This window comes from Phascolarctos cinereus, unplaced genomic scaffold, assembly GCF_003287225.1.
Source record: "Phascolarctos cinereus isolate Bilbo 61053 unplaced genomic scaffold, phaCin_HiC Scaffold_3;HRSCAF=262, whole genome shotgun sequence".
NCBI lineage: Eukaryota > Metazoa > Chordata > Mammalia > Diprotodontia > Phascolarctidae > Phascolarctos > Phascolarctos cinereus.
Genome location: NW_027555736.1, coordinates 215,043,699 through 215,069,540, shown reverse-complemented (window position 1 = coordinate 215,069,540; position 25,842 = coordinate 215,043,699).

The following is a 25,842-nucleotide window of genomic DNA, read 5'->3' as shown; positions in this document are numbered from 1 at the left end:
TCCCCATACAGGTCACCAAAATGTTGAGGTTTAGGTATACTGGGGTGCTGGGACCCAAATTCACAACATGCTGATCCTGCCTGAAAGAATTCGATTCAAGCCTTCTTTCAGCCAAAGGCAAGATTTATTAGAACATCCATCATATTGCACAGACTCTTAAGGAGTCTGAACATTAGTGAACTTTGGCTAGATTGTAAGAATCTGAGCAGTGGCTAAATTTTAAGAATCAAGTTGGTGAACTTTTTGTATTAGTTACGTCAAGCAACTTTTCATAATTTGGTTACAGCTAAAATAATTTGGCTATTGTTGGCTATTGTTTTAATGTGTAAGCTAGCCACAAAGTTTGTTTGGGTTGTTTATGCCCTGCTGAGAATTTGCAAATGCCTAGAAATCTCTAATGATTGGCTTTTTATGCCAGGACAAATTTAAGTTTGAGATGTAAATCCTGGAAAAGTTTTTCCTAAGCTGTGAAACTTGCTATGTGAGGTAAAACCTCATAGGATTTTATTTTGAGCTATCTGATAGATCACAATCCATCAATAATCAATAATCCACCATCTGAGAGAAATGCCACAAGCTATTTAGAGAATGTGATACTGGTGGGAAGTCAGCATCAGGAAAAGCTGAGAGGACAATTTTAGCCTCAGTCTAAGATGGGATTCTCCTGGCTCAGTTTCCCCATTATGTTCCTTTGAAAAGGAATGTTACCCATCTGACTGTTTTTGAATCTGGCATGGTTGAAAAACTGAATTATATGAACCCAAACAGAGCTGTCATATCTGGGCCTGCCCTGCAGTCTTTTCTGTCAGATTTGTGTCTTCTAGACTACAAGCTATTCACTTACAGTTGGTAGCAAACAGCAGGTACCAGCCAATGTCTCCCCATTGTTGCCTGGATGCAGCCTGTGCTGAGTTCCAGTCAACCTCCTCTTTGGGACCCCCTAGAGGCAGGGACAGCTCTATGCCCCTTGCCAGCAAGAAGCAGCTTCAGAAGCCGAGACCTTTCCCCTTACACCAAAAGAATTTGGTTCCTATTTGTTTGAGGGGGGAATGATGGGGTTGGGATCTGGGCCCCAGAAAGGAAAAACCCTGGACTTTCCCACATGGCCAAATCTATGTTAATCATCTGAGGCTATAATCCCATCAACTGGCCTTTCATTGTGGCTACACCCAATCTCCCCTCCACTGTCTTACTTCCTTATGGCCCCATTTCCCACCCTTAATCCTAGCTAGGCTCTATTCTTCCTTGGCCAGGTGGTCCAGGTCCCAGGAGTTCTGTTCACCTCAGTTTACTGGCCACTCCCATCCAGATCTCCTTAGACCCCTCCTCTAGTCACTCCAAACTACCTGCACACTCGTAGACCCCTCCTGTATATAAGGTACATCTTGTCGCCATTAAGGTGCTTAGCTTCTTTAAATCTATCCACTGCTTAGATTCTTAAAATCTAGCCACTGCTCAGATTCTTACAATCTAGACGATAGCTCACTAATGTTCAGACTCCTTAAGAGTCTGCCCAGTATGATGGGAGTTCTAATAAACCTTGTCTTTGGCTTAAAAAAAAAAAGGGGTTCTCTAAAATCATCTCTCCTACCAGTATAAGGTTAAGCTTCTTTGTTCTTAAATAGAGCTCTCCAGATCATTATGTGGTTGTGAAGGCCTCCTGACCTTGATTCCTTTATTAAATAAGCACTAATGAGGGACACACAATCACAACATGGTATCAGGGACAATGTGGGTGGCAAAGGACAAATGAAAACACACTCTGTTTTTCTAGCATTTTTCCCTTGAAGTTAGGCTCATTGACATCTAATACCAATAATTTCTTATATGCATCTGTCTCTGTAATTCACACATCCCTATCAGAACACAGATGTCAACCTAATCTCTTTATGTTACACATATGTCAAATATTTCAGGTCACACCTGCCAAGATTAGTGTGAAAAATCTACTTGTGATTATATTTATGAGATATGGATTCAAAGCATTGTGATTATCTGTTGAAGAAGTAATGCTATTGAAAAAAAAACACATGCCATCAGAACACATATACTTAGTGTGGTACACATAGAAAGTGGGGAAAAAGAGATATTTTATTATCAAAATTGAAGAAGACAAAGATAATTTATTAGAATTAAGTTTAACATATTAGCTTGGATTCAGCAGAGTGATAATTATTTTTCCTTTAAAATTAAAAAGGCTAGATGCGTATCATTTGATTTTTTTTTTATTTTGAGAAAAAGCGTTCAATTTGGCTTTGAGTTCATAACTTTTGGTAATTTAGTAACCATTGATGCCCTTCTAAAGTCTCCAGAGTTTCAGTTTCACTCAAAGCTCAAAATTGTTCTGTAGAAAGCAAATTAATTTTTTTGTTTGTGCTTTTTAACATTAAAATTCACAAATCCTAATTCACAGCTCAACAAAGAGTATTAGTAAGCCTATCTTATTGAAATCCCTTCAATATTGGCTATATTCATATTTTGTCATCTTTGTTAATTTGCTGGGTATGAGGTGAAACCTCAAAGGTGATTTAATTTACATAGCTCTTATTAGTGAGTCACAGAAGTCTTCCATACGGATGCTAATAGTCTTCTGTTTTTCATTTGACAACAGTATGCTCACTTATTTCTATTACTGATCTGCTGGGGAATGGCTTTTTGGTCTTAGATATTTTTGTTAATTCCCTATATACTTTAGAGATCAAATTCTTATTAGAGATATTTGATGCAAAGATTTTTCCCGCTGAATAACTTCTACTATCATACTAATTGCAATGATTCCTTTCGTGTACACACTTTAAAATCTCACAAATTAAATTGTCTATTTAGCCTTTTGTGCTCTCTGCTATCCCTGGTTTAATTAAAGATTTTCCTCCATAGTCATGACTGTGAAAAGCACCTCCATCAATTTTCTTCACACATATAATTTTTAGCATACGTGAGTGCTCTAATTTTTCAAAAAAAATATTTTTGCATCTTTTTTAATTGATTGTTTATATTAAATAATTTACTAGCATCACACCATCATTGCTACATTGGCAGAAATCTGACATTGTCATAGAAAATGATTAATGTTTCTTACATATTGCTGGAGCCTTTTTGCAAGAATTTTATTTTTTTCAAAGTTTTGTACCATTAGTTATTGTGATATTGGTGAATAATTAACATTGTCTGCATTATTGCTTGGGGTTTAGGGATTCAGACCACACTTGGCTTAAAAGGGTGGTTAGTTTAGTTCTCAATAATTAAAACATTATTTGAGTCATTGTTCATTCATTTAAGTCATGTCCAATCTTTGTTATCCCATTTGGGGCTTTCTTGCCAAAGATACTGGAGTGGTTTACTATTTCCTTCTCCAGATTATTTTACAGATGGGGGAACTAAGGCAAACATGCTTAAGTATTATTAAATATTGTTCAAGTATTATACATAATACAGGTTTCAACTGCTCTTGAAACATTCGGCAGCATACATCAATAAATATATCTGGAGGAGTTTTCTTTTTTTTTTCTGTCATTTTCACAAATTTTTCTACCAACTCTGAGTCAGTATCTGACCTTCCCCCAACCCCATTGCTCAAATTTTCATACCTACTCAAACTTCCCTTAGTATTGCTAAGACAGAATCAATGCCATCCTCACTTTATAGGAAGTTTGTGGGAGAATCAGTCTGAGTCATTGTAATGGAAGAACAAAGCAGTCTAGAATTTGAAACAGAAGCCTAGGAGCTTTCTTTTGCAATATGTTCCCTACTTTTCCAGATTTTTTTTTCATACTGTTTTCTTCTATGTATTCTCTGCTTCAGCCAAAATGGATTACATATTTTGCTTTTTTCTTTAATCATGCCTACTGCTTGTCACACACCCCTCCAGGGAGCATGCTCAACCGGAAACTCAAACCTGAATCTAGCTCTAGGCTAGATCTAACTCAAAGGACGATCATCCCTCATTCTTCTCCCAGTTCTGCTCCTGACTATTCAGAGTTCTCCATTCATAGGCAGCCCTCTCATTCTGGAATATTCCTCCACCACTGTGACCCCTTCCTCTGATTGGTGAGCTCCTCCCACCACCTCCATTTTGAGGAAGTGTCCAGGCCAGCTGTGATCACTCTTTTACTCTTTTCCTGCCTTTCATCTTAAGTCTCTGGATTTCTTTCCATGTCCTATTAGCTTTCTCACACTGGAAGATTACTTTATTCCTGCTTCCTGCTCATTCTGAAGACAGCTGAACCCATATGACCTCTTCCTGTGATTGATGAATACCTTTTAGATCCTTTGGTTTTAGACTACAAGCCATGAATATTCACATTTTCACTCCTCTTCCAGAATGTTCTTGGCTCTCTAGACTTCACCATGATGCCACAAGTTATTTTCTAACTATCCTTTTCCTCTACCTCTTATCCATAGTCCTCCCCAATTAGATGTTGGCAGAACTGGTTGCAAACACTTGTAACCTCTGATATGGAGAGACTGAGGCTGGTGAATTACTTGAGCCCTGAAGTTCTTGAGATGTAGTAGGGCTAAAGCCAATTGAGTTCCCACACTAAGTCTGGTATCAATATGCTCTCTAGGGAACAGGGGATTACCAGGCTACCCAAGGAAAGGCTAGCTAACCCAGGTTAAGAAATGATACAAGTGAAAACTTCCATGCTGATCAGCAGTGAGACTAGGCCAGTGAGTAGCTACTGCTCCTTCAGCTTTGGTAAGATAGGTAAATAAATAACTAAGTAGGCAAATAAAGGGGCAGCTAGGTAACAAGAGTAGCTAGGAGTTGGACTGAATAGAGCTCTGGTCATGGAATTAGGAAGACCATACATTTATTAGCTGTGTGAACCTGGGCAAGTCATTTAACCTTGTTTGACTTGGTTTCCTCATCTATAAAATGAGCTACAGTATCTTTGCCAAGAAATCCCTAAATGGAATTGCAAAGAGTTTGGACACAATGGAAATGACTGAACTACAACAACAAAAGGCAAATAAAATGAAGTAATATAAAGTAATTCACGGCAGATATTATTTCTTTTTCCTTGCATTTAAATTCTTCATACTTGTCACAGTCCCTTGCAAATACTAAGTGCTGAAATAGATGATTCAATTTACTACTCCAAGTTGGATAATAGGAGTCAGCATGATATAGTACAGAGGTATCAAATGCACAGCTCACAACCCTCCCTAGAGTGGCAGGAATCGAACTAAAATCTAATTGGGAAATATCTAACAAAATCAATAAAAAATACAATAGAATATAGACAATATTCATATGTTTTTCCTGTAAGTCAATATGAGGCCTGAAAGGATGCTTATTATAATTTGCCACATTTCTATATGAGTTTGATACCACTGTTTTGGTGGGCATAACATTGTACCTTGATTTGTGAAGACCTGGGTTGGAATATAACTTCTGATACTTAGTGGCTATGTGGCTGTGGGAAAGTCACTTAACCTATCAAAACATCAGCTTCCTCACCTATAAGTTTATGATAATAATAGCACCTTGTCTCATTGAGTCATAAAGGACAAAGGAGATATTGTATAAAAAGATCTTAGTAAATGTTATAGTGCTATTGAATATCAGATAAGTTTTTAATCAATATACATTGCAGAGAAAGTGCCAGTGCATTGATGGAGGAAGTTTCTTCTTTTTGAGGTTCTCTATAGCCATTAAAGCAAAAGTCCAATCCTCAACTCCATTGCTACTCCATTCCTACACCTATTCCTACTCCTACTCCTACTCCAACCACCACCACCACCACCACCACCACTACCACCACTACTACTTGTGTGTGCTCTCTGGAGACGCAGGGGTGAGAGCATTCGACCATTATAGACACCAATGAATCTCATTCTTGCTATAATGATGAAACTGGAGAATAATTCAGACTGCCACCACTCTGAGGATTACAGTTGCTCTGTAACTCCTAGATCTAATGGGTCCATCCATTGACACCCACATTATTGCCACTCAAGGCATTCTTCTTAAGGATCCACTGTAATATATAATAATTTCCCTCCTACTGCATGGCTTCCCTAAATACTTAACTGAATTTCCAGTGTTGATTTAGCTGCTCAGCATAGCACAAGAAACTCTCAAAGATGACAATCTCACATATATTTTGAAGAGTGTGACCTAAAACTTCTACTCCTTGGTTCCACAATATCCTGTTCTTCATATTATACTTTCTTAAACTGAAATCTCTATCTCCCAATTTCATATACCAGATTTCAAGAGCCAACTCAAATGGCATGTCAGGCATGTCTTTTTTTTTTCATCCTTCCAGATACAAATATTTGCTCTTTTCTTTCAATATTTGATGATTATATATTAAAACCTCACTATTCACTTGTATTTGGTGTTCACTTTTGCATTTATTATTCACCTTTTAATAAATCAATATTTATTAATTGCCTACTACTATCTGCCAGGCACTGTGCTAAGTGCTGGGGACACAAAAAGAGGCAAAAAATACTTTCTGCCCTCAAGGATATAATCTAATAGGGGAGACAACACACAAACAAATATTAACAAAGCAAGCTATAGATGGGATGAATAGGAAATAATTAACAGAGAGAAGCACTAAAATTATGAGAGGTTGAGAAAGACTTTCTGTAAAAGGTGCGGTTTTAGTTAAGACTTAAAAATAGACAGGAGAATCAGTAGCTGAGTTTAAGAGAGAGAGAATTCCAGGCATGGGGGACAGCCAGAGAAAATGCCCAGAGCCAAAAGATGGACTGTCTTATTCATGGAACAGCTGGGAGATGAATGACAGTGGATTGAAGAGTATGTGGAAGGGAGTAAGATATAAGAAGCCTGGAAAGGTAGAAAGGGGACAAGTTATGAAGAGTTTTGAATTCCAAGCAGAAAATATCATATTTTATCCAGGAGGCAATAGGGAACCACTGGAATATGTTGAGTAGGGAAGTGATGTGGTCAGACCTGTGCTTCAGGAAAATCACTTTTGTGGCTGAATAGAGGATTGATTGGAGTGGAAAGAGATTAAAGCAGGCATACACATCAGCAGAATATTGCAATAGCACAGGAATGAGGTGGTATTGTATCCTATTACTAGATGAACATATAAAAAAGACCAGTCAAAAATGTTTTTTTTTGGTTGTGTTAAGGTTTAGACACCACTTTTTTCCCCTGAAAACTACCCTTAGTGGCATATATTAAGCCTATTATTATCATCATTTTCCAGATAAGGAAACTGAGGCTCAAATGGGAACTTATGTTCACACAGCTAGTAAGTGTGTTCAAGGAAAAATTTAAATTCAGGTCTTTTGACTCTGAGTCAATGTATCTTTCCAATAAGCTCCAGGAGGTAAGGGACAGTATCTTATGGAACACTCATATGGAGATATAAAATTGAAAGATTTTTACCTTCTCACCCACTTCAAAGAAGGCATAGATATCCTTGGACTAATTGCAGATGGCGTTAGTGACTTTTAATTGGCTGCTGAGCCAGAAATCTGTGGATATACTAAAGGCATAATTCATGTCCATTAGCCTTCTCCTTTCTGCTGGACTTGAGGTGTAAGATCAACTCTCTGAGCTCTGGAGGGTGGGGTAATGCTCTTTTCCTCACTGGGTCACAGGGAATGATGTCATCACCTCCTAGGAAAGCTTGTGTCTGAAATGAGACCACCTCTGGTTTATATTTTCTTGTTTTTGGTGCAAAGAGTATGAGATCTTGAGAGGCAGCTGACATATTCCCAGGCACTTGAACAGTGATCTGTCTGCTACTGGAGTAATTGTAATACCAAAAGATAAGGTAATAGCAGACTAGCAAAGAGGGAAAGTCATATAGAGAAAGGGAAGAAAAAGTTCACTTGTCATAGATTGGGCAGTAATCACTAGAAATGAAATTTAAAACACCTTATGAGAAGTCTTGTTGCAAACATTCCAAGGAAGATTGTATACTAGTTAGTCTCTCAACTGATTATAATCACTCTATGACTCTATTACATAGTATTTCCTTTCTATGTGGGAATAAAACTGCCTATTCCATAGCTGATTCATGTATGTACTTTGGGTGCTTCTTTTACTTCCAAGTCCTGCCGTCCGCCAGCCTCCACTCCCACCCCACCTTTGCTTGTATCTCCTAGCTGAGGAGGATCCCTTAGACTAGAACCCAAAATGGAATGTTTCTTCAGGAACCTGAAGTAGTGGTCAAATTAAAGCACTGGAAATCTAGTTTCCAATTTGAGGAGACAGAGAACAATGAATCCAAGGCAAACCTTGGCATCATGTACAGGAGGACAGTTACTGATGAAGATTGACAGACCTTTGGCCTCTGTGCTAGACTTATTTATTTATTTTTTCTCTCCCTGGACCTAATATAGCAATTTGTGCATGTTAAGAACTTAAATGTTTAGTCATTAAATTGTACTGAATTCATACAAAAACACAGAAAGATATTTGGAGTAGAGACTAGCACGCTCTCTGACTAGTGGTCAGATATACTTTCTATCACAGCATATAAATACATCTATATATCAAAACCTATGATTTCTTCAGTGTGGGAATTCCTGTTATAGGAATTCCTTCCACCAACAGAAACCACAACTTTCCTATAATTCAAGGTCTTAGAAAGTTGTCTGAGGCTCAGAGAAATTAAATGACTTTGTTGGTGTTGTTCAGCAATTCTGCCCTTTCTGACTTTTCATGACCCCATGAATAGCATGCCAGCCCTTTCTATCATCCACTATCTTCCAAAGCCTATCCAGGCTCATATTCATCATTTCCATTGCACTATTCACCTATCTCATCCTCTTCTGTCCCTTTCTCCTTTTTCCTTAAATCTTTATCAACATTGGGATTTTTCCAATGAATCCTGTCTTCTCATATGGTCAAAGTATTAGGTTTTAGCTTCAGTATTTGACCTTCCAGTAAATAGCCTGAATTAGTTTCTTTAGGTACTGATTAATCTGATCTCCTTGGTGTCCAAGGAACTCTCGAAAGTCTTTTCCAAAACTGCAATTTGACTTTCCATTGGCCATTCAACAATAAGTGTCTAGGTAGAATTTGAACCCAAGTCTTTCTACTTCTGAGTCGAGTAGTCTATCCATTATGCCATGATGTCTGAAACTCAGTATAAAATACCAATGACATCATTTTTAAATGAATATAATTTATGTAATGTAAATATTCCATAGTCATTAGTGCAGCCTTGAAAAAATAGGGAGTTTGGATTTTTCACTAATAGAAGAAAAAGCTGTCAAGAAAAACATAGGGAAAACAATATCATTTCCTACCTGATAAGTGCATATCACTACAAGAAAAATGAGATAAAACCCTGTTTTCATGTATATGGGCTATTATATGTCTAGATGATTGGTTGAGCCTATAGCTATTGTGTTCTGAAGTCATTTTACAATTAAATAGAACCACTTACCAGATACAGACCAGAGGAATATCTGGGCAGTCCTTTTCCCAAGCTTCTTAAAGATTTGGAAAGCCCAAAAGACTCAAGGTCAGAGAAACAAGGATTCCTTCACTGCCCTTCTCCTTGTCATGGAGCTCAGCGTGCCACTACTACTGATTCCCCGCTAAGCTGACTTAAGGATCTGTCATCCATAAAGCTAGAACTACTGCAATCAGATAGCACCTGACCTATTTATGCACTGGGCGATTGCACCTGTTTGCCAAAGAAAGTGAACAGTTCCTGAATTAATTCTACATCCGCTATCTCCAGCTACTCTATCTCTAGGTACTAAATTGCTTGTGGTTACAACTCCATATTTGCAGGTTTCTCATAAATCATCTCTGTGCATATCAGAGCATTACAACCAAGAAAATGTTTAACAGCCGCTGAAGCGCTACTGGGTGTTAGGTGAGTCAGATCGATTTACTGCCTTTCCTTACATACTAATTTTGGCTTGTATCTCTTGGAACAGATCCCCCAGTACACTAATTCTCTCTTCTGTGAAGCTATCTATGAGAGTCATATCTCTGCACAACTTAGAAGCCATTTGTCAAGAGTTTTGTCGCCATTCTTTAATATTTAAAAAAGGAAATTTATGTTATATTTAAATCAGGTAAAGCCCACTGCTCACAGGGTCATTATCAATGCCATAAACCTGAAAAGGATCTAAGAAACTGTGATGGGACCAGCATCCTCTCTTTCCCCACAGTAAAGATTAGTTTTCCTCAACATAGCTGTCCCTGAGGGACTTGAGGATCCTACCTCCCTTAACACAGCTTCCTGGTTATCTAAGAGCATAAAATGTCCCACCTTCATGGACATGATGCCCCTTCAACTTGGTACATATCTGGAGGCCATGCATTTCAATACACCTTGCCCTGCTGACTATATACACTTCCACATGATGACAAGGGGACAACATTCAAAATTTCTACATGCCATTGCACGCATATTGTATATCCTCGCTACATTAGTGTAAAGTAAACTTCCATTTCTTAGTCCTCAATTTTTTCCCAACATCAAATCTGAAATAACCAGTAACTACTGTTAGGCCCACATCTAATGGATGGAATTCAGTCCAATGCTTTCATTTTATAGATGGGAAAACTGATAATTGAAGATATGAAGTGGAGTTTACACATGTAGTAAGCACCAGAGGTAGATTCTGATCTTAGGTCTTCTGACTTCAGAGTCAGCGCTCTTAATTGTGCCACATTCCCTATCTCTAAATTCATTTGGTGTCTTTTTCATTAGATTCTGAGCTACATGAGGGTAGGTACTTTCCTTTGTCTGTTTATGTATCCCCAGCACTTTGTATAGTACTTGACACTTAGTAGGTGTTTGCTCTTCTTGTTTAATCATTTCAATCATGTCTGATTCTTTGTGTTCCCATTTGGGGCTTTCTTGGCAAAGATAGAGTAGTTTGTCCTTTCCTCCTCCATCTTTTTACAGATGATGAAATTGAGATAAATAGGGTTAAGTGACTTGCCTAGGGTCACATCGCTAGTGTCTGAGTCTGGATTTGAACTCAGGTTCTCCAGACTACAGGGCAGGCGTCAAATTAGTCTAAATTACTTTACCATTATGCTCAATTGAATATTACTAGTGTGCTAAACATTTTTTGTATTCTCTAACATTTCTTACACAATTGGTTCATTTTATTGAGCTTTTATTTGACGCTTGATTAAATAATAAGCCTATCCCTCCATTTGGACTGACAAAAAAATGTGAATGAATGTTAAGGGACACTAAAGAATTCACTAGAGACAGTAGAAAAGTTACAGTAAATCCACAATAAGGTAATGTCTAATCATAAATAAGCTAGTTGGAACCCCCAATTAAATCAGATTAATAAAATAAACTTGTACTCAGGCAAACGTCAAAAAGACCTTCACCTATGATGGATTGTGTGTGTATGTATGTGTGCGGATTTACTACACATGCTATATATCAATATCTATATACATATCCACCTAAAGATAATTTTTTGTGTACATACATGCATACATATATGACAGTAGATATATGTGTACATATGTGTGTATATATATGTGTACACACAAATGCATATAATATCAGTGGCTACACATAGATATAGGGCCTGGACTTCTGATTTCATTGGTATAGGGAACTCCTTGGGATGCAAACTCCTTTTTTTGTTTGTTTGTTTGTTTTGTTTTTTTGGTTTTATTTGGCTAGGCAATGAGGTTAAGTGACTTGCCCAGGGTCACACAGCTAGTAAGTGTTATGTGTCTGAAGCCGGATTTTGAACTCAGGTCCTCCTGAATCCAGTGCCGGTGCTCTAACTACTATGCCACCTAGCTGCCCCCAAACTCCTTCTGATGAAGCAGATCAGCACCTTCTCTGAAACTTAGAAAATGTTTTAGAGAATTACACCAAGCACTAAGAAACAAAATTACTTATACAAAGTCACACAGCCTACACGTATAATGGTGAGACTTTAACTGATGTCTTCATGGCTACACACACAGCTCTCCTTCCCACCACCTCTGTACAGCTCAGAAAAAGACTGAGTTCAAAGTATTTGCAATATAGAGCACGAATAATCAAGGTGATAGTGTAAGACCTTATTCAGGAAATGACACCAGAGCTATACTTTGAAGGAAGCTACAGATACTATGAGAGGGAAGGAAAGAGGGGATATATTCCATGCATGGGGGGCAGTCTGTGCAAAGACATTTGGGTGAGAGACAGAATGTCATGTATGGGAAATAGTAAACAAGCCAGTTAGGCTAACAGGGGTGGAGAACCTGTGGCCTCAAAGAACCACATGGCCTTCTAGGTCCTTGGGTGTGGCTTTTTGACTGTGTCCAAGTTTTACAGAACAAATCCTTTCATTAGAGAGATTCATTCTGTGAAGTTTGGATCAGTCATAAGGCCGCACTTGAGGACCTAGAGCGCCACATAGGGACTTGAGGCCACAGGTTCCCCGCCCCTAACATGAGTGGAAATAATTTGATAATCTCTAAGTAAACTTCTCATTCTAAATCTGTTATTCTCAAGTCTCTTTACTTGTTAATGATGCCAAATTATTTTAGTCACTGTACTTGTAAGCCAATGAATCCTAAAGAAACAAGAACTACTAAAGAAACAAGATCAGGTTTTGAGTCTTTTACTTTAAAAAAAAAACAGAGGTTGAAGCTTTTAAAATGTCAAGTTTTGTTTTATTATGAATATGTTCACTTCAGAGTTTGATTTGGTATAGAAGTTCATGGAATTTTTCTTCTTCACAGTGAGTACATATAGGAGAGGTAGGCAGTGTTCAGACCGAAAATTAGCACATGTTGCACTGTAAAACTGGGGAAGGGAAGTGTTTTGGCTGGAATGTTGATCAATTTCAGAGAGCTCTTTATATTGATTTCACATTTGATATATGGTATCTCACAAATATACCTAACCCAGGCAAGAAATTAAAGTAAAAAGATTCAATAACAAAGTTACTATTCTTGAAACTTGAACTTTTAAGAAAAAAATCAGATATTCTATATGTGATTTTTCCCCTTAAAATGATAGCCAGTAAATACATCTTTGAATGAAAAGAAAGAGGAGTTATGATGCCATTTTTTATTTTTAATATTAATGATGCATAATGTTCACTATTTAAACATCCTGGAGTTCTAAAATATACTTGTTAGTCTTTACTCCAGTCATAAGTTTTAAACTAGCAATTCTAGTAAGTACCAGCAGGTGATAACGGTGCCTTAATCCGTGATGAGGTGTTTGAGATTTTCTGGGATCATCCTCATTTCAAGATATGTGTGTGTATGTATGTATGTATATATGTGTGTGTGTGTGTGTATACACACGCACATCTATATACACATATATACATACATACACACATATATACATATATACACCCATATGTATTCATAGAAATATTATTTTATGTAAATATATTAAATGAATATACGGAGTTGCAAAAGACTATTCCTAATGTGATTATATGCCTCACATTTTTTTTTTCTTTTTTGGAAAACAAGGTCTCCTTTGTCATTAAGTACTGACCAAGTGGTCTTCTCCTCAGGCATAAAAAACCCTGATTAAGCTAAATTGTAACCTATTATTGCCCTTAAAAAAATAAACTTATGAGATAACAGAATGAACTAGATAGCTGATCTTTTTAAGGGGCGGACAACAAAAGAAATAACATAAGGAACAAAATGTGAAAGAAATTCATTAAAAAAAAGTGGTCTATGCTTAAAAACTTTATCATGGAGTTTACTTTGCTTTATTTTCTCCATTTACACTTTAGAAACTTCACAACTCCTGAGTGATTTCTACTATTTTTACTCAGTTGTTTTCTTTGAATTGAAGCTTGTGTTCTCAAAGCTTGTCCTGAGGCCAGCTGCTGTAGGTGCTGAAAACCTTTAATTTCATGAAGTATTCTAGAGCATTAGAATGTTGTTGGGGAGAGAATACTGGCCAAGGGACCCTAGGTTCAGTTCCCACTCATGATATATACTGGTGGCATGATCCTGGACAAGTCACCTAACCTCTTAGTGCCCTAGCAAACTCTCTCTGATGCAGAGAACATGCTGACCAAGGGGAGCTGCCTCACCAGGAAACTCCCTATGTTGATGAAATCACAAGTCTAGGCCCTATCCACTTTCTAACTGACCTTGCTTAGATACACTGTACCTCAGTATGTGCTTTTTTCTGTTTAACTTTTCATAATCAGAATGAAGTTCTCATCATATATGATCTCCTTGAAGTTCAAAATTGAAATGAAAACCAAAGATAAGCACAAGATACGTGATGATCTCTTTCCCCAGTTCTGAAAAAAGATAATCACTGGAGCCATTCATTCCTCCCATATCCCAAGATTCAGTTACTGAGCTTCTCACTTCTAGTGACTTAACACAGCTCCACTTCTTTCCCTCTTGATGAACAGACACCTACATTTTCTCATCCTCAGCTATAGCCAACCTGTTTTCAGGGTTTTTTTTTTCCTTTTTCCATTTTCTGAAACTTCCTAAAGCAGAAAAACCTATTTCATTTTCTTTAGGAATTTTATTTTTAAAAGATTTTGTGCACAATAGAAGATGGAAAAATATTTTTAAACACCAAAATGGTTGTCTTACAGTATGTTTTAAACATTTCCTTACAATGCTGTTTCATTATGTTAGGATTTATTTATCATTCTGATTTCAGTATTTGCTAGCAACAGTATATTACTATAGGCAGACCTGAAAAAAGAGGTTTGTTTTTAAACTTCCCAGGACCAGAAAAGTTAATAGATAAAAAGGCGGGATGAGTTCCCAAAAAGTATTTTTGAGTTTCATGGACAACTTACATGAGGCCCCTATAATATTTACAATTATGTTCACTATTTTGTTCCCACAACTAATTGGAGATCCAGAACTTACACCCGCAAGTAACCACAGCGACCACAAAATAAGGGGAAAGTGGCCTACGATAGGTGGAATGATTCATTGTGCTTGAAATTTTTGCAATTAAACTTAATGGAGGGGAAATAAGCTGCTCTTTAAAGTGGTTGCTTCATTTCTCCCCCCCCCCCCGCCCCGTTGGTCCAGTCGCGTTATTTAAAACACAAAAAAGGATGCATGTTTACCTAGAATTCATATCTTAATATCATCTGTTTTTCTTTAAAATTATAATAATAAGCATTCTTTTTATTTATTACTATGACTATTGTTGTCATTATTAGCCTTAGGAAAGTGTTATTTCATGTTTTAAGATTCACAACAGGGAACTTTTAAATTTGCTTTAGATGGGAAAGGAAGTTCAGAGTAGGTAGGATTCATCACATAGGAATGCTCTTGAGTACTGTATGACACCACTCTCCTAGTACAGGGTAATTTGGATTTTGAGCCAAATGATGAATGGCATACCAAGGAAGGATTTGTTCTTGGTGAGGTAGTAAACAGCAGGGAAAGCTGGCTTCAGCAAATGCCGGAAGCAAAAATGAGGCCTCTACAATGTAGAATAGGAGAGTAATACCAAGTTTTTAAACTACAACGAGCCAGAGCCAGTTATGCTGGCATATCCCAGTGAATCAGTCATCAGTAAGGAAGCATTACGGTCCAAGGGCTGACAAGTTCCAGAGTGCCACAGGCATTGCAAAAAGGGAGAGGTCCAAGTAGTTCAAAGTGTTTATTATAATGGGGTACATATAGGATTTTAGGTCAAAATGTGTGGGGCTAGCATCACCAACATGATATCCCTGTTGGGCTATTCCTTTGAAAATGCTAATAGAGTTCATATTTGCATAGCTTCTTTACATTTACAAAGCATTTTCCTCATATTAATTCTGTGAGATAGATAATGCAAAGCATAATTGTCCTCATTTTACAGAACAGAAAATCGCTCAGAGAGGTTCAATGATTTTTTCCCCCATGGTTACCAGTAAGTATTAGAGCCATGCTTCAAACCTACATCTCCTGAATCCAAATTTTGTTACTTATGCTATAACAAACTGTATCACCTTCATCTCCTCTAGAATAGGAGGCACCCATTTTAGAAGGAGCAGAGAATATTAAAATAATTCTGTGAAAAAGTATAAATAGGTGGATATGTAATTGTCATGTGAAGGAAATGGCATGAGCTTGATGACATAAAGACCTGTGTTGTAGTTATACTTCTACTGTGCATCAGTTAAGTGATCTTGGGCAAATCACTTAACCTCTTGGGCTATTTCCTCATTTGTGAGATGGAAGTAGTAATAGATAACAATTGAAACAAATGATAATGTCTGATGCTGTTTTGTGGGAAAAGATTGAAAGATGTGGTCTAGCTGATAATACAGTTAGGGAGATTCAAAGCAAGTTGAACAACTTCAAAAATGATCCCAAAAGTAGGCTTTCATTCCTGAAAAGCAACTTGTAAAAAGATTTACAAAATGATACTGTTGGGTCTATAATTCACCTTAATCTATTTAACTTATATTATTGTTGTCATTTTTTCCCTTTTTAACAACATCTTATATAAAAATGTAGATATGTAGTTATTAAGATTCAAGATAAACAAAACTGGGAAGGACGGATAGCCACCATATTGGATGACCCAAGAGTAAAAATTTACACTTTGTGGCTAGAAACCAATTTCTCATTTTTCTTGGACAGGTTTAACTCTCCAATCCAGCGATTCAGGCTTAGGTCTGCAATGCAGTGAGATACTAATGAACCATAAAATGCAATTTAAAAAAGGACTTCACTAATACCAAGGACAAAAAAAGATAAAATTCCTATGCTTAAAAAGGTAGTGAGAGTAAAATGGAGGCTCTCCTCTGCCTCCACATTCACTGTATAAATAGGAAAAAATGGCATTGCTTTCAGGCAGTGGGAACTCCACTGTTCCCCCCATTACAGATTAAGCGTTATATTCTTCAGGTAGCAAGGAAGCACTGGTTCGAAAATCAGTATTTCTCTTCACTGATCTCAAATTATTCAAAGGATAATCCTTCCCTCTACCAAAGAAGGAATTTCTAGGTTGCTACATCCTTTCCCATAACTTAGGGAATTAGATTGGATTTAAAGTAAGAGATCCTGGGCTGGAATTCTGGTTATGTTATTTCTTGGTCATGTGGCACTAAGCAAGATACCTAACCTCTCTGATTCTGTTTCCTCAGCTATAAAATGTGGAGGCTGTGCTGTATGACCTCTTAGGCCTCTACCAGTTACAAATTTATGAACCAAGAAATTCACTCATCTAGACCTTGAGACAGGTAGCCAGTACACGTGAAATGGTTAAAATGTTACCTGGCAGTTTTTTATACAAAATAGATATTCCAAAATATGTTCTTGAATGAATTCGTTGAACAGAGATAATAAGATATCATTAGATACTATTAAATGATAGCCCTTTTAGCTTATTTTAATGAATTAAAATACTTTTAATTAGGAGATTATTGTATATGAGTGAGTGCTTCTAAAGTTCTTGAATTTTTTCTAAAGTTGTTTTTTCAATTTAAAGTTCTTGAAATCTTCTCATAGCCCCATCCAATCACATTTATGCTGTTAATTTGCTTATTTAACCCTTTTCCCATAGATTGTGTAAAAGTACATTTGAAGCTAAAAACTATTCAAATTAGGAATGAGCATTAATGATGTCTTCTTGAATTGTGAAGTATATTCAATGATATTTAGTGGTTTGCACATAGATAGAGCATATGGCATGTTCTGACTCTACCTATTTCTACCAGTAGCTGAGTCAAAAAAAGCAATCCATTCAAGTTGCATCTATCCAGCACAACTATCATCCAGTGGGTCCAGCTGATACTTAGAAGATGTGACTTTTGTTGTTGGTCTACAATGCTGTAAAACTTGGATAATTTTTTTTTACCATCTCAGCCACAATGGGTTCAAAAATTACCTTAATATCAATAACTGCCAGACTGGTATATCCAGTTCAACAACTCTGATGACATTAGATATTGACACCTGTATGTACTGTATTTCAAACGTAATATTTTTGAACTCATTATATTTTACCCTAACCCATACCTCCCCAGAGTATGCCTGTTTCTGATAAAGGCACCGTCATCCTTCCAGCCAGCAAAGCTCACAAATAAGGTATTATCCTTGACTCTTCAATGGTCTCCATATTGATGAGGGCAATCTCTGACCATACAAATTATTATTTGCTATTAAAAAAAAATCTATGCCAATACATCCATAGCAGCCATATTCTCCTCTCCACTTCTCTCCACAAAATTTTATCCTCTTACAGGACTTTATTATCTCTTTTCTGGACTATTGCAGTAGCTTCCTACTTGGTATCCTTTGATCTCTCTTCTCTCTCCAATTCATCTCTATATAACTTCCAGATTAGTATTTTTAAAATGTAGATATGAACATGTCATTCCTCTACTCAAAAATCATCAATGGCTTCCTACGCTACTTCCTCTAAGATAGATAGATAGATAGATAGATAGATAGATAGATAGATAGATAGATAGACAGATGGATAGAAACAACAAATCTCAGCTTGGCATTTAAAGCATTTCACAGTAGACTGCTGACTACATCCCCAGTCTTTTGATCTACCTCTTCATATACTCTCCATTCCAGTTAAACACTCTTACTACCAGTTCATTGTATAGACCATTCCATTTCCTGCCTCCATCTTGTGTTGTCCTCCATACACACACACACACACACACACACACACACACACACACACACACACACGGAAGAAAATCATGCCACATACATACACACATATATACACATATATACATACATATATACATATATACATATATACATATATACATATATAATGGAAAAACACATACATGCCACCCCTTTCCTCTCTACCTCTTAAAATCCTTACCTTTCTTCCATGCACTTTTTTGCTTTTAGGCAATTGGGCTTAAGTAACTTGTCCAGGGTCACACAGCTAGTAAGTGTCACCAGGCACATTTCAGATGTCATTTCCTACACAAAGGACTTTTTTTCTTCTTTCTACTGCATCACAATCACCAACAATTGTTAGCTGAACCTTTTTCTCTCTTTAATTTACTTTGTGTATGCTTTATATGATTTTTTTGAATCAGTATTATATCTCCCAAGTAGAATGAATGCTCCCATAAAACAGGGATTTTTTTTGGACTGTGTATCCCCAGTGCCTAGCACAATGCCTTATATGTAGAAGTTACTTAATGTTTGTTAAATTGAATAAAATTTACTTCTCTGAACCTCAGTGTTTAGAGACGTATGTAAATTGGAATTTTCTGCCCTACTTCAGAAGGTAATTTTGAGGATAACTGATGTGATGGAGCATTGTAATGCTATTTATAGTGACAAGTACGAAGAACATATAAAAATATGGAAAGATAGTCATGAAATGGTCTCTTTCTCTTTCTTCTTTCTCACTCCCTCTTCCTTCTTTCTTTCTTTCCTTCCTTCCTCCCTTCCTTCCTTCTTCCTTTTTGACAGTGCTTATGATTTTATCAACATAGGGAATTCTTTTAAAGAACTCTGCCAATGCATATTGGCACATCCTCTGAAACAGTCTCAAAAAAGTTGCCTAGGTTGCTGAGCTGGTTAGCAACAACCAGGATCACCTTGCCATTGCATGTCAGAAAGAGGACCTGAACTCAAGCCCTTCTGTTGTTAAATTCAGATCACTGTGAATAAAGCCCTGATGGCTTTCTATGAAATAATGCACATTAGATATGAATACATTAAAGAAATAGTGAATGATGAAAAATGGATAAAGAATTTTGTTGATATGTTAAATGGAGTGACTGAAAATTGTGATATTTTATATGAGTAAATTAATTCAATTATAAATTTACCAAGTTAAATGGACTATATTGCTATCTAATGTCAAGTTTCTAATATAATATGTAATTTTAAAAAGTATTTGCTATTTACCCACAATTCACATCATTTCACACAGGTCACTTGGAAGAAAATCATGCCTTATATCAGCCCTCAATTCTGAAAAGACCCTCAGCAGGATCATTGATTCTGATGGTCAGACATGCCACCTTCCTAAAAAGAAACATGTATAGAGAGGGAGAGAAACAGAGGGAAAGGCAAGGAAAGGAAAAGAAGTTGAAAGAGGAGGAAAAGGAAGAAGAGGAGAAAGAAAGAGAGATAGATAGATAGAGAGACAGAGAGAGAGAGAGAGAGAGAGAGAGAGAGAGAGAGAGAGAGAGAGAGAGAGAATCAGGTAAAGCACTAAAAATAGCTAAAAATTAATACTGCTTAGAAATGTACATTAACATATACCTGCCCTTTGATTACTATGAAAGAGGCAAAAAGGGGGGTCTTTTAAAATGTCTGCTTATATATAATTACCCACAAAAACTACATTAAAAGAACATTACAGCTGTTTCAGGAAATTCACAGTTCAGGGTGAAATACACCATATGTCCTCCAATACCTATGCACAATGGGGTTCATTAAGAAAGCCATTAAGCAGGTTCCCTGTTGTGCCTAGGTATTGGAGGACATATGGTACCTTTCACCCTTGACTAACATTTCCTTCCTTTCATTGTTTCCTGTAGCAACGTTAAGGTCTTCTGAACATAGTTCTTCCGTCTTAGTGTATATAAGCATTTATCCCTCCCCTGTCCTCTTTTTTTCCCCTGAAAATACTACCTTCTAAGTCCGATAGAATCATTTTACCATACTTTCCAACATATGTCACTGGATATTCTGGGTGCAAATTAAGTATAATTCAGTTTGGTTGGAATATGTGGGTTGCAAAATGAAACAAAGAGTTTTTTCCCCTCAGATAGAAGATGGGTAAGTTCTAGAGTCTGTCTCATATGTGAAGAATACTTTAAATCCTACTTGCACACATGTGACCAGAGTAGCTTCCAAAGGAATAAGAGTCAGATCTACCTTTCTTGGTGGGATTTTCCATCCCACTATTTCAAAGAATTATAGAAACATAGAATTGGAAAGGAACTTTTAGGCCATATAAACTAATGTCCCACTCAATGAAGGAATTGCAACTATAGCCTTGGTATTTGTTTCCTTTGCCTGAACATGACCAGAGATTGTAAGTTCAAGGCATGTTATCCCACTGTACATCTCTATTATGTTTCACCTTTTTTGACCAATATTTTCCACTCATTTGTCTGAATTCTCTGTGGAAGAACAGAAATTAAGTTGACTTTCTTTTCTACAAGACAGGCCACCAAACATATGGAAGTAGCTAAAAGCCCTCTTAAAATTTCTTTTTTGGGGGCAGCTAGGTGGTGCAGTGGATAAAGCCCCAGCCCTGAAGTCAGGAGAACCCAAGTTCAAATCCAGCCTCAGACCACACACTTGTCACTTACCAGCTGTGTGACCCTGGGCAAATCACTTAACCCCAATTGCCTTAAAAAAATCCATTTTCCAGGTTACTTATCCACAGTTTCTGCATTCCTCTATTATGTCACCATTTTCCTCTATATGTACTCTATCAATGCCCCCTCTTTAAATCAGATACCTAGAACTGACTATAGCATACCAAGTGTGCCTTAACCATTACAGAATACAATGGGATTATTATTACCATCCTTGATTTGGACATTCTATCTCTTAATGCAAAATTACCATGATATACCAATCTTATTAGTTCTTAGAGTCATAAGGACATTAATTTTGTATCCTTCCTAGGACACATGGGATCACGAGACCATATATTTGATCTGGAAAGTATCTTAGAGTACATCTTGTCCAATACGCTTACTTCACTGATGAGAAAGCAGACTGGGAAAGTTTTCAGAGATTTTCCCAATGTCATGAAGGCAGTAAGAGACAGACTGTGTAACTGCAATTACATTGGCACTGAAATGTATTGCTCCCTAACTTAAAAATATTTCAAAGATCCTTTCCATGCTCAACTTTTGGATTTTAAGATAGTTAATACAAGGATATCTATTACCCAGGACATATCAACTTAAAAACAACAACAATAACAATAACTTTATTTTAGCCCAAACCTAATTTGATTTATCTGTTTTCTTTTGTCCATTCCTGAATGGTTATAACACAGATTCATTGTCATTTTGCCAAGTAGAAGTGCCCTTGAATGTGACAGCAATAAATAGCATGTAAATTTGCATCCATCTTTATCACCTGAATCCTCGTTAATGTGAGTGATATTTTTTTCAATTACAGCAACTCATGATCATTGACTACTAACACATAGTGAGATGGGGATTTGTATTAGGTAAAAACTATCCATAACAGTGATATAAATCACATATCAAAGAGAATTCAAATTAGCTTTTTTTTCAGTAGCTGTTAGTTCACATTAAGCTTGTGATCAACTAAATGCTTTTTTTTTTACATTCTCTTTATCTTGTGCTTAGACTTTTTTTTTTCCAAATTCAAGTATAGGTCATTAATTTTGCTCCTATGTTTCAATGGATTCCTAAATTAATCAACATGATACTCCCTCCAGTGATGCAGATCACAGCCTATTCCACTTTCTTGTTTTACAAAATTATTGTCCATGCCCTCCCGTAAAGTAATAATAATCCATGCAACATACCAGGATCTTTTCTCTACGTCTTGTAATGTTTCATGGTAAGAAGTGCAGCATGTGAGTGCTCTGTTCATTATTTTTCAACTTCACTGAATGATTGGCCCAAACTTAATGATATTCCTGATTTATAAAGAAATATAAAATTATATTATGGTGGACAAAATAAACATTCAAAGTATAGTCTTATAATATCAAATGTTAACTCACCCTTAAAATAGAAGAGAATTGCAGAATAGACTAGAAAAAGAAGCACACAATTTGCTCAAAATAAAACAAAATACACTGAGAGAACGAGGACACATACAGATTTCAGGTGAGGAGATAGAATACAAATATTATGCCTCACCTAAATTCCACAAAGGAGATATTGGAATGATTATTTCAGAAAAGGCAGAGGAAAAAAAAGACATCGTTAAGAAAGACATTGAAGGAAACAACAATGTTTAAAGTCGGTAAAAATAATTTTAAAATGTCAAACTTAAATGTATGTACTTAAAGGCATAACATAAACACAAAATGTTTCTATATGAAGACAATAATTGTAGGTGACTTTTTCTTCATTTTTGGAAACTGACAATTCTAGCAGAAAAATGGAGAAAACAGAAACTGTTATTTTTTTTGGAGGAGATTGTATCAGATTAACTGATAAGAATTATCAAATGTAAATTTTTAGGATTATGTTTATTTTTAAGTATGATGTAACAACTTTCAAAAATGGTGTTTTGTTAGTAAACAAAGACCTTAATTCAATTGAAGAAAGAGAATAATGAATAGTGAGGAGGAATGAAAGATCAAAAATGACTTCTACATTTCAGGCTTAGAAAATGATTGTGCTGTCAATACCACTAGAAAAGTTAGGAGCATTTTTAAGTTGAGGGGGAATATTGTGAATTTAATTTTAGTCATATTAAGTTTGAACTCCAAAAATAACATCATTGTGGAGATGCAGTTCTGGAGCCTAAGACAGAGGTTCGAGTTAAGACTATAGATTTGGTAACCATCTGCATAGAGGTGATAATTGAAATAATGAGAGTAAATGATATCATTAAGGACAAATAGAGTCAAAAGAGAAAATGACTGAGGATAGAAATTTGAAACATTTTAAAGGCATAAAGATGATGAAAATCCGTAATGATCCAGCAGACATTGAGTAAGTTGTTTCATCTATGAAGTTGTGTTAATTATCCCTTTCTTGGTCCAGTCACTTTCTCCTCTTTGATCGTACTTGCCTAACTTTCCTCATCTGGGAATGAAATATATTATCCTCAGTAGATGATCTTAAAGCCTTTTTGCATTCTAGAATTCTTTAATGCTAGACACAGTCTTAAAATCATCACCAGATAGTTTTATTCTACCTCAGTATTCAGTAATTACTCTTATTTATTCCATCATTTCTCTACTTAGAGACAGAAGGATAGTTTTCTCAGGAATTTGCTTAATTCGTTTCTATATATACACTTGACTTGTTTTGATTGAATTAATCAATTCATTCAACCCTTAAATCAATCAAGTCAATTATTTAATTTTGTTATCTAGTATTTTAGTTTAAGAATATTAAACTATTTGTGTACACAGATGAAATTTTACTAAATGTCACACAAAAAGCAAGAGATGGGGTTTCCCCCTCTGAAATGATAATGAACACCATTTCTATATAGGATTCATATTCATAAAGGATGTAAAGAAATCATAGTTTCTGTTGCCCTCTTTTTTTTTTCTTTTTACCTTTTTGATTTTTGAACCTAATGGACCATACGGTTTCTGATCTATCTGTAAATAACTTAATGCTTCATGTAATTAGGAGAACATTAGCTTCTTGTGCCAAATAATTGTTATACTCCTTCTGCAGTAAAGAATCTTTTATGGTGTAAGTTTTTTATCAATTGAGAGTGAAAGAAAAAAAAGATGAACCACTTAATGAACACCATGAAAAATGGTGTCTTTAAGGGGATGGGTATTGGGAAATGATAGCGATATACACAAAATGAAAATTAGAATAATGTCACAGTCACCTGAGTAGCAGTCAGAGGGACAGTCTCTAAGACTACTATGTATATATGTGTGTGTGTGTGTGTGTGTATGTACATACATATGTAATATATACATATGTATGTATGTGTGTGTACATATATATATGTATATATATATATACATACAGAGAGAGAGAGAGAGAGAGAGAGAGAGAGAGAGAGAGAGAGAGAGAGAGAGAGAGACAATTCAGTCGTTATAATATTGAATTTGAAGTCCCAAAACCACATATAAGAGGAGATGCAGTTCTGGAGTCTAGGTTGGAAGAATATAGATTTGGGAATCACACACACACACACACACACACACACACACTTACATACATGAATTTTTCAATATGATTGGTTTTCTTTGTAATCGTATTTGTTTTATTTTGTATTTTGAAAATATTATTCAGAGAAGGGATTCTTGAGCTTCCATAGACTACCAAAGGATTGTATCACATGCACACACACACACACACACAAAAAACAAACAAGCAAATCAAAAACACAAAATGTTAAGGACTTCTGATATAGAAAGACCTCTGATGTTTGGGAAGAGGATTGGGTTTTTTAGGGGTGGAAAAGTAACCAGGAAAAAACTTTTCAGGACTCAAGAAGCAAGACAGATTAAAAATTCAAAATTTACCCCTGACTTTGGGGTGGTACAACAAAAAGTGTAGAACATTGGGGCTGCCAATTACAGAGTGAATACTGAAAGTTGGATTCTGCCAGGAGAAAGGTAGTAAACACCTGTATAGTTCCCCCAGTTTTAGGTGTACCACAAGGTTCTGTTCTGGACTCTTTTCTCTTTTTTTTCCCTCCATATTATCTCTTGGTAACAAGCAGTTTCCATGCATTTTGTTGTTATTTCTTTGCAGATGACTCTCAGATTTATATGAGCAGTTCTAATAGTGCCTTCTGAGCTCTTCTCCCACAATATTAACTACCTATTACTGTTTATGCTTAAAATTAACTGTTCTACTGGATGTTCTATAGGATCTCAAGTTCAATATGCCCAAAAGAGAATTAACTTTCCCTCCAAATGCATTCATCTTCTGAGCATCCTCATTTCTCTTGAGTGCACAGTTCACCCAGGTTCACAACCTTGGTTTTATCCTCACCTCTAGTCTCATGCTTCAATCGCCAAATCTGATGGTTGCTGTATCTTCATTTGCATTTTCCACATAGAACATGTTTAACATTCTGCACTCATATGACCAACAGTTTACTTAAGTTTTTCACTACCTTTTATTCATACTATATATTATCCTCATAAGAAGTATCTCGGCCATAAATCTCTCCTCACTCCAATCTATCTTGACACATGACATAGCCCCTTAATCCCCCCTCCCACCCCCCAGTGCAGGCACCACTATGTCAATGTGCTACTCAACAAACAAACCTTCTTGGTTCAAATATATGCCTTTTGACACTTA